The 16,155-nt window shown below is 64.4% G+C and overlaps 2 protein-coding genes across 3 annotated transcripts in view; one reads left to right on the forward strand and one right to left on the reverse strand.

Moving 5' to 3' along the window:
* The window catches only part of MACROD1 (mono-ADP ribosylhydrolase 1), a 146,194-nt gene that overhangs the window by 30,993 nt on the left and 99,046 nt on the right, over positions 1–16,155 (reverse strand). The window lies entirely within an intron of this gene.
* Positions 310–16,155, forward strand: part of FLRT1 (fibronectin leucine rich transmembrane protein 1) — a 79,761-nt gene continuing 63,915 nt past the window's right edge. The window contains exon 1 of the mRNA XM_070488058.1: positions 310–845. The gene's annotated coding sequence lies outside the window, so the exon portion shown is untranslated. The remainder of the gene's footprint in view (positions 846–16,155) is intronic.

Below are 16,155 nucleotides of genomic sequence, written 5' to 3' on the forward strand. Positions count from 1 at the left end.
TTGACAAGCAGAGTAGGCGCTGGGTATCTGTTTGTGAATGAATGCACGGGTGGACGCACGAATGAATGAATGGATGGTTGGAAGGATGGATGAATGAGTGGGTGCGGAGAGGAGCCGTGTAAGGGGAGGCGGCGCGTGAGCGAGAACCCCTTTCCTCCTCCCCCGCCCCCGCGCTGGAGGCTGTTGGGAGCCTCCCTCCTCGCCCCCGCGGGGGGGGCCGGATCCCCAATCTGCCCCCACCCCCCAGCCATTTTAGCCGAGGGCAGAGGGAGAGGGACGCGGAGGCCGTTTCTCCCGGGCTGGGCCCGAGTCCCCGCGCGGCGGCGCAGCCTCCAGCGCCGGGTCCCGCCGGCCAGTGCGCAGCGCGGCGCCCCCGCCCCCGTCGCCTCCTCCCCGCCCGCCGCCTCCCCCTCTCCTCCCCTCCCTCCCGCTCCGCGCCTGCACGCACGGCCCCCGCCGCCGCCGCCGCCGCCGCGAGGGAGAGGCGGCCGCACAGCCTGGCTCCCCGAGCCCTGCTCGCCGCCGCCGCCGCTCGCGCAAGCACCGCCGCCGGCCCTCGCCCCGCCGAGCGCACCCACCCGGCCACACGCACCCCGGCTGCCGAGCGCGCCCCTGCGCACGCCCCCCGCGGCTCCGCCGGGCGCCCGAGCCGGGCAGATGCGCCGCCGCGCGCCCCCCGCCCCGGGCCCGCCGCCGCGTTCCGCCGCGCGCCTGGGGCTCCTCTCCCGGGCCCCCGTGGGCGCCCTCCGGCTCCGGTTCCCGCCCGCTCCTTGGAATAACCCCTGAGGCTCCAGCCGTCGCCGCAAAGTTTCCCGAGGAGACCCGCCTCCTCGGCCGCTGCGCAGGTAAGGAAGGATGCACGGGGCGGGGGTCGGGGTCCGCGCGTGCGGGACGGGGCGCCGGGGCCAGCGGGGCAGGGCCGGGGTGCACGGAGACGCCGCGGGATCCGGCTGCCCGGCTTTGCCCGGGCGCCGCGCAGCCTTTGGGATTTGGGGTGGGGGGCCCCGAGTCGACAGCCGAGCGTCGGCGGCGCTGGCCCCGCCGCGGGGAGGCGCGGGGTGCGCGGCCGGCGGCTCCACTCTCCCGAGCCGAGGCTGGAAAGGGCGGGGGCTCGGCCGGAGCCCCAGCCCGAGCCCTCGCTGCGCCCCCAGGGAGGCGGCCCGGCCCGCGGGGGGCTCCAGGCTGGGCTGGCCATCTCCAGCTCCGGCCCCGTACCCGGGAACCGGACGGCTAGGGGCGCGCGGAGAGAGGCAGCGGGCCGGCTCGGGCGCCGCGCTCTGTCCCCGCTCGCTGCGTGAGTCACGCTTGGAGCGAGGTTTTATTTTTAAAACGACTTCAAGGGGGACATAAGCAACCTCCGACTTCCCTCCCCGCGCGCGCTGTGGACTGTCAGCTCCGTGCGGAGCAGTGCACCTGGCGCTGGAACCATGAGATGCCGGCTGGAGGCCGGGGGCAGCGGGGTGCCCCCCACTCCCCCCAGCCGGAGGCCAGGCGCACGCCCCTCCTCGCGGGGACTGGAGGCCCAGGGGCGGAAGGCTGGGGAGTGTTGTTGCCCTGCTGGGGGGAACGCGGTGGATCAGAGCTCTCGGAGGAGGAGAAAGTTGTGGAGCAGCGACATCAGGGAGCTGCCCCAGGCTTCCGGGTGCCCCTGAGGGCTGCGGGGCTCTCTGGGGTGTGTGGTTTTAAGAGAATACAGCTCAGCTGGGGTGTGCCAGGCCCCTGGGGCCCAAGCCAGAGCCCTGTTGTGAATAAATAAAGCCTAGGCTGGGGGCAGAGGTGGGGGGCAGCTGGGTCCTGCCCTGCTCCACCCTGGCGCCCCCATGGGCAACCTCAAGGAGGACAGAGACCAGCCCCTCCTGTCCCCCTGCCCAGGTGGCTTAGGAATTGGGGAGGAGGCTGCCTGTGTCAGGGCACAGAGCCACGCAGGATGCAGGATACCGCTGGTAGAGGGACGTGGGAAGGGGCATGCCCCTCTCTGCCCAGCAGCCGTGGGGAAGGCGGCCACGCTCAGGGGTTCCAGGCTCGGGTTTCTGGAGTGACAGCCAACTGCATCTCTTCCTGCCAGCCCCAGGAGGAGAGGCACAACATCACCTGTCAGCTGGTGCCGACTCCGTGGGCGATCGTTCAGGGCTTCCTCAGAGATTTAAAATGGAAACGGCCTGAGCTGCTGGGGCTGGCCTGGAGGGGATGCTGTCCAGCCAGGTGGGCAGCGAGGGGCCCTGGGAGGTCTGAGTGGCAGGAAGAGCCGAGGGGCTGTCACAACCTTGTTGAAGGGGCTGCCACGGGGAGGTCTGAGGGCAGGAGAGCCGAGGGCAGACAGGGGTGTGTGTGTGTGTGCGGGGGGGGCTACGTGCACCCCTGGCCCCATGATCTAACGCAGACACAGATGGACGCTGCTCCCTAGCATGTTTGCCCTGGCACGCCCCTGGCTGTGCAGCCTGCAGCGCACGCCCCTGGACCCGTCTGTGTGCCACGTTCTACCACGTACTGGGTACAAGTCCCTCTGTCTCTCTGAGCCTCAGTTTCCCTTGGTGGAATGGAGTTGGCTGTACCCAGCTCCTGAGGCTGAGTTTGGGGGGGACAAGACTGCATTATAAAATGGGATGAGGTAGACAGGTGTCCTGCTCCTGGGCCGAAGGGGTCCCTGAGGCCTGAGGGCACCTGCAGAAGCCTTGGAGGATTGGAGGTCAGATTCCCTCCAGCCAGGGGGCTGTTGGTGGACTTCAGCCTCACGTGGACCCTCAGCAGCAGGGCCCTCCTTTGTGTCCCTCTCGGCCTCCTCTGAGGCCTCCCATCGCAAGCCCCTGGGAGGTCCACCCGGCTCGTTTCCAAGGAGGAGGTCGGGAGGGAGGCTGCCTCCCCATCACGTCGCCGCGAGGGCTCTGCGGGGAGGGCGTTAGCCCGCAAGACCCAGCTCTGTGCAGACTGAGGTCTGGTGGCTGAGCCTGTGTCGCCTACTGGGTGACCCCAGGCCGGCAGCCTCTGGGGAGCCCGCTTCCTTGCCTGCCCAGGGGGATACAGTGGCTGTCCCACCCTGTGAGAATGGGAGGGCATCCTGAGTGTGGGAGAGCTGGGAAGAGCAGTGCACGAAAGATGGGCAGGTGGTGTCTGTGCTCGCTTCCAAGTTAGCTGAGAGATGGACCGGAGCTCCAGGTGGACCTGAAACGGCGGGCGTCAAGGGACAGAGAGGCAGGCCTGGGACCAGCTGCCTGCCCGCAGAGGCCCAGTGCAGTGACAGTTGTCAAGAAGCGGCTGCTCTGGTGCAGGGCAGGGTGAGGCCCCTGGGGCACCCTTGGCCAAGTCAGGTGGGACAGAGGCGGCGGGCAGAGGCAGGGGGGTGGCAAGCTCGGTGCTGGGTGGGGCGTGCTTGGCAGGCTCTGGGCCTCTGGGAGCAGCTTGCCCCGAGCCAGGGGAAGGGGCAGATGGCACAGGGGTGGCCGTGAGCAGGTGAAGTCCCTGCGCTGCAGTGTGGATGGCCCCACCGTGTGTCCTCAGGGAGCTGGGGCCTTGCTGGTAGCCGCCTCCCCTGCCAGCCAGGCTGTCTGGGGCTGTGTGGGGGTCTGGCTGGGCCAACCCTCTGCCCCAGGGTCCTAGGGACTTGTGATTCCTGGGAGGGTTGCTCTGCCCGGCCTGCTGACCTCGAGCAAGTGTCTGGATCTTGTTGGGCCTCAACATCCTCATCTGTAAAGTGGGGGAAGAGCTGTACCCACCTTGGGGTACCCATTATGAGATGATGCATAGGAAGCTTCTAGCACAGAGTTTTTGCCCAGCGATGTGGGGCCCCCCTTGGTCCCCACCCCTGGTTCACACTGGGCTGAGGGCTTCCAGCTTCTTCACACCTTGGAGTAGCAGGAAGGACTGACCTGGCCCCGACCCTAGCCACCAAAGCCCAGTAACATCTCACCCACCTACTGGCCACGGGTGTCAGCTCCAAAGCCTGGCCCTAAGTGACAGTGGGAATGTCCAGGACCAACAGGGATGAGGCTGAGGGGTTTCGCCTTGGGGCCTCATAGGATGGAGTGTGTGGGCTGTGAGCAAGTGTGGGGACAAGGAGGGGTGTGGGCGTGGCTGGAGGTCCTAAATGCCTGCAGTGGGGGTGGGGTGGGCTGGGGTGGGGGGTGGGGCTGCCCCAGGGGCTCACCCTCAGGAGAGGCCACCAGGGCTCTGGAAGGGTGGGGCTGGCGCAGGACTCAGGCCTGCTTGCTGTCCTTGATGCACAGCCCTCTGTGTGGGTTTGGGGGGCCCCTCCCGGGAACCTGGGTCCTCCTGGAGACAAGTTCTTGCCTTCTCCGGCTTGTGCCAGGGCACGAGCCTGCTGCATTCTGTCCTCTGCCTCGGGGCAGTCACCCTGAGAAGGCTGGGGTGGGGGGGAGCGGACGGGATGTCCGGAAGAGACAGGGGGAAGGACAGTGTGACCCCAGGTTGCCCGTGCCGCCCCCCCCCTCCCCCCCCCGAGAGCTGGCCTGGCATTTCCTAGCAGCAGCTGGCGTGGAGGAGGTTCCACGGCGGGCCGTGTTCCTGCAGGCCTGTGTTTGCCTGAGCACCGGCGGATGCCTGTTTACGCTGCCCACGGCCCCCAGAGCCCAGCCACTCCCCGGGGTCAGCGGTTCGCGGATGATGTCAGCATGGGGGGGCCGCCACGTGCGGTGGAGGTTGTTTGCTGGATTCGCTGCCGACCTGGGTTTTGAAACTCTGACTGTGGGCTGGCGTCTGCTGCCTCCCACTCCAGTGATGGGGGTGCGGGGGGGGATGGGGGTCAGCCTTAGGCATTGCTACGGCGGGGGTTGGGGGGGATGGTCCCAAGGCACCCTGCCCAGCACCCCTGGCTCCCTTCCTCCTTCCTTCCTTTCCCTCTAATTCATTCATTCATTCATTCATTCATTCATGCATGTGATACATGCTGAGTGCCAGTTATGGGCCAGGCACGGTGCTGGGCTCTGGGAAAAATGGGGTAAATGAAAGCAGCTGTAAGTGTTGCCCTCAGGGAGCCACAGTTGGTATAGGGTCAGACAGCAGTCAGATACTTCCCCTCCCACCAGGGCCTTGGGCTCTGAAGGCGGGAAGGCAGCCCTGTGAGGTTGGGCGACAGAGGAGCCTATGGGGCTGGGGGTTGGGGACGGGGGTCCTTGAGCCAAAACATGAAGCGGGGACAGGAGTTGGCGAGGAGAAGGGACAGGAACGAGGGGCCGGGTGGGCGGAACCAACAGAAGGGGCTGCATGTGGACCCCTGCAGGTGTGAAAGACATGGGGGGCATGTGGCATCTGCCAGCACCTGGACGGTGGGTCTGTTCGGAGCTTGGGGCGTGTCTGACCCTGGGTCTCTGCTGGCCTGTCCATCTCATCTCTCAGGACTCCTAGGCCTGCCTCAAGGATCAACTGCCCGGGCTCCTGGATGGGCCCCTGGAAGGGTGAGCTTCCTGAGTCCAGGGTCCCTTGTTCCTGAGAGCCGAGTACCCCCCTGTGTGGGCAGGCTGACCCAGCATTTGATGGGCTTGTTGGTGATGGAGGCAGTGGGTGCTGTAGACTGAGGGCTCCTAGTGATGAAGGGGGCTCCTTAGACCCCCTCCTGGCTCTGAATGTCCCCCAGCATGGGGATGGGGCACAGGACTCAGGGGATGCGGCAGGGGGAGACGGGAGTGAAGGCCGCGTCTCCCAGAGGCACCACGACCCAGCTGTGTGCCGCTCAGCTAACCACTAGGGGACACTGCCTCCCATGCAGAATGAGGACCCAGGCATCCGGCCGGCCGGGGCCCAGACGCTGCAGACTGCGCTGGGCAGGCGGACTGGCTGGCAGGGAGGCAGCGGCGGGGCTGTCTCGGGGATGGCTTGGTACTTAATTAAAACCGGGATGAAAACTGGGGTCGCCCAGGCGCACGTCCTGGCTGTTCCTGCCTGCACTGCTCGCGGGGAGCAGCTCTGTGGCAGTATTTTTTCTCTCTCTTCCTTCCCTCCTTCTGCCTGAATTAATCGTTGGCACCAGATTACAACAGATTTAGCAAACTGTAAAAAAAAAAAAAGAGAGAGAGAGAGAGAGCGAGGAAGAGAGAAGAGAAAGGGGGAACTGACTAGGGAGAGGAGCCGGCATTTATCTACAGAAGCAAATTGCTCCTGTCGAGCCGTCCGCCTCGCCCCTCCACCCCTCCACCCCTCCACCCCTCCACCCTCGCAGCGACGCTTGGGAAATGCGGCCCCGGAACATGTCCTCAGAAACGCTGCCGGGCACTGGCCCTGGATGGGCTTTTCCTGGGGGCGCCTGCCGAGGGCTGCACGGTGGAGGTCCCACCTCCGGGGGCAGAGCGGAGAGCTGAGTTTCCAGGGGCTGTGGGGGTGCCCAGGGCCGCTCTGAGGGGTAGTGGGGGAGATGCCTGGCTGGTCCTGAGTGGCAGGGGCGCTGGGATGAGGGGTCGGAGGCCCTGTGTGCGCAGGGGTGGCCGAGGGCAGGGATGTGTCTGTCTTATGCACTGTGTATCCCAGGGCCTGGAATGGGGCCCAGCGCACAGTAGGTACTCAGGGTCCTGCAGGATGAATGGATGATGAACCCTTGACTGAACGACTGCTCAGGAGCTGGGGTGGGTGGCAGAGGAGGGTCCAGCCTGCCAGCTGGGACTCCTGGGGATGAAATCTGCTGGCCTGAGCTGCCCTCAGGGGACGCGCCCTTCTGGGTCCCGGATCCAGCGTGAACCGAGGTGCCCTGCAGGGCCTGCCCGCAGCCGCCTGCTGCCTTTTCTGAGATGACCTTGATTTCGAACACGCCCCTCCGTGGTCAGTCCTGAGGGGCCTGGTTCTGGCTCAGGGAGCCTGGCTGCTGGTGGGCCAGACGCGGTCCCAGGATGCAGGAGTTTTGCTGTGTTCCTGAGGGCGCCCGTCCCAGTTAAAGCACGGGGTGGGATTCAGTCAGCCCAGGGCCACTGGGAGTCTAGACTGGGCTGGACTGCCCCTGCCCTGAGTGGGGGGCAGGGGGGGGGGTCCCTCACTCTCTCGGAGAAGCTGCCCATGGTGGGCCAGGCTGCAGCTGGCCACAGATGAGCCTCCAGGGCCCCAGTCCTGGCAGGGTCAGCTCAGGACGGGGAGACAGCTCTGCACCATGCTCACACCTCTTGCACGCTCACACGTGCTTTCACATGCGCTGGCACTCCTGCACACACAGCTTACACCTGTCCCTCCTAACCGGCCCTCCGTGAGCCAGCCCGAGCCGGGCTCTGAGGTCGAAGGAGCCCCACGTCCCACCCCCACTCCTGGGATGCCACTGCCAGCAAGAGATTTGAGTGGCCTCCCCCTACCCAGACCCAAGGCCCCTCCTGTGCAGCCCCCTGCCCGTCCCGCCCCCTCAGACAGGCCATCTGTAGCCCTCGCACCTTCCTGGGCCCTCTATGGGGAAGGGGGGGGTGCAGAGGAATGAGAAGCCGGAGGGATAGCCCCTCCCCAAATTCTGCTCCAACCAGGGAGGCCTGGAGATGGCCAGCCCTGCAGCCTGACCTCTGACCCCAGGGAGGGAGCTCAGCAGTCAGGCAGGGCCACCTTCCTGGAGCCAGCAGAGGGCAGGGCCGGCCCGATGCTCGGTGCTGGCCAGCCAGGGACCAGACAGAGGGCTCCTGGGAGGCGGTAGGGGTCTTGGGAGCCCTCCCCCTCCTCACAGAGGCTGTACCCCCTATAGACTTCCCGCCTGTCCCAGGGAGAAAGACCACACACACTCTCCTACCCCCCCAGTCAGAGCCTGGGGCTCTCTGTGCCTCAGTTTCCCCACTTTTGCTGGCTACAAGACTCCAAAGGACCCAGCAGCACCATGGCGCTGGGGCCCTGAGCCCTGAGCCCCCCAGCTTGAGCCGTTGAGAGGGCTGGGCAGCGCCCCCCCCCCCCCCCCCCCCAGCTTCCAGGGCTTTGGCCCACCAAGTCAGCCTGGCTTGTCTTCTTCCCCCGTGAGAGTCAGGAGACAGGGCACAGGGTGTGGAGGAGCCTGTCCCAGGCCAGGAGGAAGTCAGGGTCCAGAACGAGGCACTGGGCTGGGGAATGAAAGGGCCCGGCTCTGGCACCTGGTGGACTTGGATTCAAATCCCATCTCTGTTACTCATCAGCTGGGCGCCCCGGGATGCCTCACCAACCCTCTCTGTGCCTGTCTCTGCCCTGCGAGATGGCAAGACAGAGCGCACTTCCCGGGATCGGTATGAAGACTAAATGCAACAATGTCCATGGAGGGGCTTCTAGGAACCAAGAGCTCCTGCACTTCAGCAAAGAGGACAGGCTCCCCCAGAAGCAAGCCCGGGATGCTGATCCTGCCCTGGGGCCCCAAGGAGCGCACACCAGCCCCGCACCCTCGGGAGCGCCCACCCTTCCTGGCTGGCGGGCTTAGGGGCATTTGCTTAGCTCCTGACTGGCCCCCTTCTTCCACAGTGGTTGGCCCTTGAGGGTAGCAGGTGGACAGATGGAGGAAAGGAGGGGACCCTAGACTGCCCAGTAGTGAGGGGGGGCAGGTGGGAGTGCGCGTAATGGGGATTGAGAGAGCCGAGTCCCTGAAGGCTCCAGAAAGAGTAAGGGTTGGGGGTGGTGGGAGCGAGAGGGGTTTGGGGCCAAGTTGTGGAACAGGAGGGCATGGGGCTCTGATGTCCCTTCTGCCCAGGATGGGTCCCCTGGGGTGGGTCAGACAGGACCCCCTTGGGTGTTTACTGGGTACCTCCTGTGTGCCAGGCCTCGGGGTGGAAGCCAGGCATGGGGACAGTGTGACTCGATGCCTCCGGTGAGGCCGGCACAGAGGCCATCACGGCTGCCTTTATTGTGTGTTTACTGTCTACACCACATGTCATGGAGCGCCGTGCTAAGGACTCTGCCTGTGCAGGATCGACTTGGGGCTCCCCAATAGCCCATTTCACAGAAGAGGAAACTGAGGTACAGACAGAGAAAGTGACCAGACCAAGGTCGCACGGCCAGGACACGGCATCTTGCCCTTTCCCCCCAATATGTGGCCGCACAAGGAGACGGTGGTCATGTCCCATAGTCGCCGACACAGATTGCCCTTGCTATGTGCCCGCCCGGTGGTATTAACTGGATTAATCTTCCCCCAAGCCTCTGTGGTGGGCATTTCTTATCTTGAGTTGACCCCAGGAAACTGAGACACAGCTGAAGTGATTTGTCCGGGGTCACAGCGAGCAAGGGCAGCCCTGGAGACACACTGGTTCCAGCCCTGCCAGGGCCCCTACAGACGCCCATGCAGACAGGAATCCGGGGCGCAGAGATGGCGGGTCACCCTGAGGTCTCCTGGGCCCGGGCTCGAATTCTCTCACGCTTCCCCTGGACTGTGCCCATCCTCAGTCTGTCTCCTCTGGCTCAGAGCCTGGAGCCTCCTGGAGGGCCCTCCCTCTGCCCCCCACTCCTGAGGCCCCACTGTGTGCAGGGGCGGTGCTGGCCTTGATGAATGGGACTGTTATTTCCTATGCATGGGGTGGCGGGGGGGGCGTCAGGGAAGGGCTCCCAGCAGAGATGCCATCTGAGCCCCACAGGGAGAGCCGGCAGGGTGGGTCCTCCAGGAGGGGTCCACCGGAGGGGTGGGGCAAGCAGAGGATCGGAGGGTGCATGGTCTGGGTGCAGGAGCGCATGCATCCTCCCTCTGGAGCATCCTTTCCAGGCCCCGCCGCTGGCCCGTGACGTCAGCAGGTGGCCCAGCTGGGCCTGGCTGCCCGCCGGTAACCCCTGGAGAAGCTCGGCGGTGCGGCGGTGCAGGAGGCCCAGGAGGGCGCGCGTGGCCCGCGGTCGCCGAGCAATCTCCATTAGGGCCCGGGAGCTGGGGCTGCAGCTCCTGGAATCCTATTAAAAGCTTTTTCATTGTTCCCTGCGATGTGCTCCGCTCCGCCGGGACCCGGGCATGTTGATAATTTATTTGTGGAAGGGAAAGGGGCGAGGAGCACAGGAGGGAGGAGGAAATGTCATTATTTACTCAGCCGGCTTTCTGCGGGGCCCTTCGGTGGGGCAGCCGAGTGGGGGCGCAGTATCCTCCCCCAGGTCAGGAGGTGGTGGGGGGAGCAGGGCCCTGCGAGGGCCAGGGGAGGAGAGAGGCCTTGGGGGAGGTGTCCTCTGGGGTTCTGATGGCAGTGGGGCCCCCCAGGCCCAGACCTGCAGCTGAGGGGGCCTCCCACAAGCTTCGTTCAGCCCTGGACTCTGATATGGACTCGGGACACGGGGTGGCTGGGGCCTCTTGCTGCCCCAGTTTGGGCATAAGTGGGGGCTGGGGCAACCTTGCTGGGTCCTGAGGGTGCAGAGTTGAGAGATGGCTCCTGGGGTCTCTGGGGTTGGGAAGGGGAGCCGGTTGCCAGGCGGGGATGACTGGGGGGCCCCACATCCCCCCCACCCTGGACGCCATTAAACAGGAAAGGCCTCGGCCTCTCTCGGGGACGGGAAGGAATTCAGAGCCAACAGCAATGAAAACGGCAGCGACACCAGCCCCATTTCCTGAGTTCTCACTGGGTGCTGAGTGCTGAGCGCCTCACTAAATTCTCATGCTGTCTCTGTGCAGGAACGTTATTATTGCCTTTTTACATGCGAGGAAACTGAGGCACAGAGGGTCACGGGCATGCAGCTTCTAAGTGGCAGGGGTGGGATTTGAACCCGGCCTCCCTCAGCACGGTTACTGCTTCCAGTGGGGGCTCCACAGAGACCCAGCCCCCCTTGGTCCCCAGCCGCCCTCTTCCAAGGTGAGGAAAGCCGGAAGAGGGAGCAGGGGTCTCCTCCCGCAGACACCTCAGTGTCGAGCTTCATTGTCACAGCGGCGCTGCGGGGCACAGGCGTGTCACTCCCTTTACAGACGAGGAAGCAGAGGCTCAGAGAGGTGACGGCATGTGTACAAAGGCAAGGCAGAGCTGCATGCGAACCCAGGGTTCTGGAAGTGTCTGCTCTGCTCAGCGAAAGGCTGCCCTCCACACCCTGGGATGTCGGCGCAGCCCCAGGCAGGGCGGGCTCTGAGACTAGGACTCCACAGAGGCTCTGCTTGGCCTGAGTCCTTGGGAAAGATGAGATGCCCGGAGGAAGTCCCCCATCCCCACCCCTCCCAGTCCTCCAGCACAGATACTGCCAGACGCTTAAAGAATTCACATTTAATCAGGTTACTCCCTGCCTCTGAGATCATCCGTGGCTCCCTATTTCCTGAAAACTCGAGTCCAAAGCCCCTGGTCTGGCATTTCAGACCTTCCCAGCCCAGCCCTGGCTGGCTCACCAGCCTCTCCTCTGGTCCCTCCCCCACTAGGCCTGTGGATGACACGGCTCACACCTCTGAGCCTTCGATTGTGCTGTTCCTTGTGTCCAGAAGGCCACCCTCACTCCCTACATTGGGTGACTGCCACCTCCTGCATGAAGCCCTCCCTGAATGACCAGAAGAAGCCACCCTTCTTCCTGCCTCCCATCCCCCCAGCACTGGGAAGGTATGAGGGTGTAGGTGGCTGCAGGTACACATGTGCCCCACCGCCACCCCCGTTTATTCCTCCTCGTCTCCTTCCCGAGGCCAGCCAGCGGGGCGCTGCTTAACCGTGGAGTCGATCTAGGATTCATTAATTCATCCAACCAAGGCTTGCTGAGCCCGAGGCCCACTGATAAATGGCTTTCTCTTTACAGCAGCCCTGGAAATGGGTGGCATCAGCTCATCTTACGGAGGAGAAACCCGAGACTCAGGCTGGTTCGGTCCCCAGGCTGAGGTCACCCAGCAAGCCCGGGGCTGCACTGGGGATGAAGTGGGTGCCAGGTAGGGTAGTGATGGGGTAGCGACCAGGCTGGCATTCCCTGGGCCCTCCCGCTGCCTGGCACCTAGTGGAGGGTTAAATGTGGTCCCCTTTGAGTCTCACAGATGCCCAGAGCAGGACGTACTTGGGAGCTCTATTTTACAGATGAGGAAACTGAGGCCAAGAGAGGGAGGAAGCAGGGAGGCAGACCCCGGCCCTGTGGCGACATCCCAAGAGCCCAGGGTTGGGAGATAGGGCTCTCCCCACATCCTGAGTGCCAGGCCAGGAGCTATCGCTCTGCGGTGGGCATGTGGGCCTGCAGCCTCCCTGGCCGGCGTCCTCTGGGTGAGAGGAGGCCGGGAGGGGGTGTGCCCTGGAGCAGGGTGGGCACGGCCCTGCCCCCACGGCAGCTGCCTGCCTGGCCCTGTGGCCTCACAGACAGACGGGGCTTGTGAGAGCCGGGGGCCTTCGAGGAGAGGCCGGCAGCTGCTCAAAGGCCTCATTGTGGCAGAAGGGCCCTCTGCGGGCAGCTGCCCCCCATTGCAGCCGCAGACAGAGCCCAGCTTTGTGCCAGCGCCCTGCCCCTGCCCTGCCCTGGGGTCAGCAGGACAGAGGCCCTTGTCTGCGGGAGGCTGGAGGGCGCTGTCCTGGACCCTCCGATGGCCTAGGATGGGTGTGGTCTGCGTGGCCAGGACCCAGCTCACAGATCCAGCCACGGAGGGGGCTGGCCCCTGGCCTGAGTCAGGCTTGGGGAGGGGGTGTGGCAGCTGGAGGGTTAATAATAATAAGAGTAGCAGCAATAACAGCAACGAGGCGTCTGCTGTCAGGCCTTGTGTGTATCATCTCACTCTTTCCTCATTCAGCACCACAGGCTGTGGACAGCTCCTTGCCCTAGAGGTGAGGAAACTGAGGCCCTGAGCGACGACTGGGGTGCCCAGCACAGCGGGTGAGGCGCAGACTGCATCTTAACTGCGGCTTCCCCACCTGGTCCTGCCTCAGGCTTCCCTTCGGGGCAAGTGGGATGGGTGAGGCACACAGTCTCAGGCCGGGGATGGTGGAGAAGGTGATGGAGCCCCTGGAAGAGCCTGAGGGATTTTGGAGCTGAGCCTCCCCCGCTGAGACTCACTCCTGGAAGGCCCCTGAGACCATTGTGTTGTTCCGCCATTGTAGTCAGAGAAACTGAGGCACAGAGAGGGGAAAAGGGACTGGCCCAGGTCCCACAGCCAAAGGCGATGCTATTTACCCGGATGCCACCCGCTGGTCCTGGCAGGGGTGGGGGGTGGGGGGATCACAGCACACTCTGAGCTCTTCCTGTGTGCCAGGCCCATGCTGAGCATTTCTCTGCATAACTCATAATGCTCACTAGGACCTTATAAAAAAGTACTATCCTTATCCTCGTGCAGCAAATGAGGAAACTGAGGCAGCTGCCTGCAGGCCACACCCCTGGGGTCAGACTCCGTGAGCATGCCGGTCTCCTAGCTCAGCTGGTTCAACCAGCCCCTCCTGCACCTCCCATGCCTCCTGCAGGACCCCCAGCTCGCCTTCTCATCCTGAGCTGGATGGGTTTCTCCATCTGTGAAATGGGCGCCAAGCCCTTCCTACGGGACCCAGAGGTGAAGTCCGTCTGCAGACCCCCTTATTGCTAGGGCTGGGTCCTCCCCGCTTGTTCTGCCCTTGAAAGGTTCCGTCCCAGACCCAGATCCCACAGCCCTGGGGAGGAGGCCGCAGAGCCTCGTGGCCTGGGGATCGCTCACGGCCAGCCCGGACCTGGATGTTGGGGTGGAAATAATTAATGCTATTAATATTCATCACCAGCAGCCTGGTGAAATGATGAGGCCGATTATCTGCTCTTCCCCTGGGTTCTCTCCCAAGGACTGGAAATCAGGCCCCTGAGCCCTCATGCCCCAGTGCCTTCTGGCCAGGGCGCAGGTGACCCCTGCAGGGCAGCCAGGTGCCAGGCTCCCAGCCCCTTCCTCACTCTGACCCTCATACCAGCCTGGGGGGTGGGTGGGGGCTGGTGGCCCCATTTCCCACACGGGGACCTGAGACCCAGAGAGATTAAGCAGCTCCCCAAGGAGCCCCGAGAACTTGGCCCCAGGCTTGACTCCAGTCCAGTGCTCTCCCTACCCGCCCTTCTGGAAATGTGCAGGTTGCACGAGGGCAGCGGGATGAGGCCAGCGACACGGTCTGCCTGCTAGCTGATGGGCGGAGCCTTGTACAGCCCCCGGCAGGACTCCCTGAAGAGCCTGACTTCTGGGTTCTGGTCCCGTGTGCTCCTGGATGCTTCCGTGCCTGCACTCTCTCTGTGCTTCAGTCCCCACGGGTTACCTGGCAGGACAGTCCCTTCACAGGGCTGCGTGCCAGCCTGGCACAGCGAGGGCTGCACGGCGGTTGCTCGACATCACCAGCCCACAGACAGGTTCTGAGCACTTTGCTTTTTGGGGGGCACTGTGCCGGGTCCCGGGGGATTCAGCCCCATCCTACACCGGAAGATTCTAAGGGGACAGACAGGCAGGTTCTCGTGCCCAGGGCAAACCACACATGCCTGCTGGGGCTCGGTGCACCCAGCAGACGAGCTGCTGGCCCTGGGCAGGGTCGCAGGCGGGGTTCTGACTCGCAGGGGACCAGCGGGCCCTGACTGCCAAGGCGCACTCTCCTACGCCCTGCTGTCCCAGCAGGACCTCCCGCACTTGCAGCCTTGCTGGTCCACATCCGAGGCCTTCTCCTTGTAGGCGGCTTACCTGTCCCCTCGGCCCCCACGCCTGAGTCTTCCTCACTCCTTGCCAGGGGGTCAGCCTGATGTCCCCCATACACTCCAGGGCTTCAGGCCCAAGTACTGTGCTCACCCCCCTGGGTGCAGCTCCCAGGGCCACTCGAGTCCCCCTGGCCACTCATCTAACCACCTCTCCAGGCCTGGGTTTCCTCATCTGTCACATGGGGCCAGCGATGCCATGATAGGATGGTGCAGCAGAAGCCTTGCACCACGTGGGTGCCCCATCAGGGAGGGAAGGGGCTGGTCCCTCTGGGTGAAGCGACTCCGGGAGGACACCAGTGTTCACAGCCCTCCAGGTGCCCAAGTAAATGATGGGGTGGGCACGTGGGTCTGTGATTCAGGCAGGAGCTGGGGTGGGGCGGGGGACTCTGGCGGCTTGGCCTGACACTGTCGGTGGTGACGGCCTCATGGCCGCCCCCCTCTCCCCAGGGGCCTGGTGCTGATGGAGTCTCATCCTGACAGGGCGGGGGCATCCTCGTGGGAACCTCGCTCCTGGCTTCCGGGCGGGCGGCTGAGCTGCCGGACGGGCATGCTAACAGCTGTTTGCACAGAGACTGAATCCATCCGGGTGTGACAGACGGCCAAGCGCCGCCACCAGTGCGGTGTCAGTGTGGAGAGGGCCGCAAGCTGACGGCTGTGTGGACGCTGGCCCTGGGCTGGCCAGACTGCCGAGGTCCCATCCATCAGCTGGGCAGGGCTGGGGCTCGGACCCTCAGGGGTTCCGCCCTCACAAATCCTTCTGTATCCTGAACCCATGGACAGAGTGCCCGTGGGCTCTGGTCTCACTCCCTGCCTGCCTCCCAGGATGCTGGGGCCTAACTGGGCTCCACTGGATCTTGGGGGCCACCCCCACCCCATCCTGAGTCCTGTCTTTCCTCTCTAGGGGGCTGCGAGAGGCGCAGGGAGTGACTATTCTGAGGCCACTTGGTCCCCGGGCACTGTTATGTGTTTATGCCATTCCTTCTCGGATTAGACGTTGTCCAGGTCAGAGGTGGGGGCCGCTCGTGAACCTGGCTGGCGTCTTGGGCAGCGTTTGGGGGAACTGGAGGGCAGGGTCCTGACACCACAGCCATTCCTTCCTTGGAGGATGCCCCCATCCCCCTCTGTCCAGAGAGAGTGCCCTCAGGGCCAGGATGGCTCTGGATAAGCCCCCTGGAGCTTCAGGTCTAAAATGGGGATGCTCAGGTCCAAAGCTGGAAGGGTGGCGGGAAGCTCAAGTGAATATTGTCTGGAAAAAAATCTTTCTGAGCTGCGAGGCCTTGTAAAGATGTAGGGAGTTGTGAGAATTATTCCCGTTCGGCTGTGGGAGAGGTTTGAGGCATCGAAGCAGAGATGCAGCCTCTTGGGAGGTGGGATCAGAGTGGCACACGAGCCTCCACTCCTTACCCACTGCCCCAGGCAGACATGGCTAATCGATCCCAGCACTCTCTCCTGCTGAGCAGGGGGGAGGACCCGCCTGGGAAGGGAAGCTGCCTGGCTGCCTCGGCCATCTCACCCTTCCGGCCCCGTTAACCTTTATCAGCTGCAACCTGCCTGTGCCTGGTCTAATTAGGGCTGCTGACATTCTGGGCTCTTAACTGCAGCCAAGCGGTTCAGGTGCATGTGGGACTTCCAATTCTCACCAGCACGCTCAGCCAGACTGAGGGGGGTGTGGGGCCGGGCAGAGGGTCAGCGGTCACCAGGCTG

This window comes from Equus asinus, chromosome 17, assembly GCF_041296235.1.
Source record: "Equus asinus isolate D_3611 breed Donkey chromosome 17, EquAss-T2T_v2, whole genome shotgun sequence".
Lineage (NCBI taxonomy): Eukaryota > Metazoa > Chordata > Mammalia > Perissodactyla > Equidae > Equus > Equus asinus.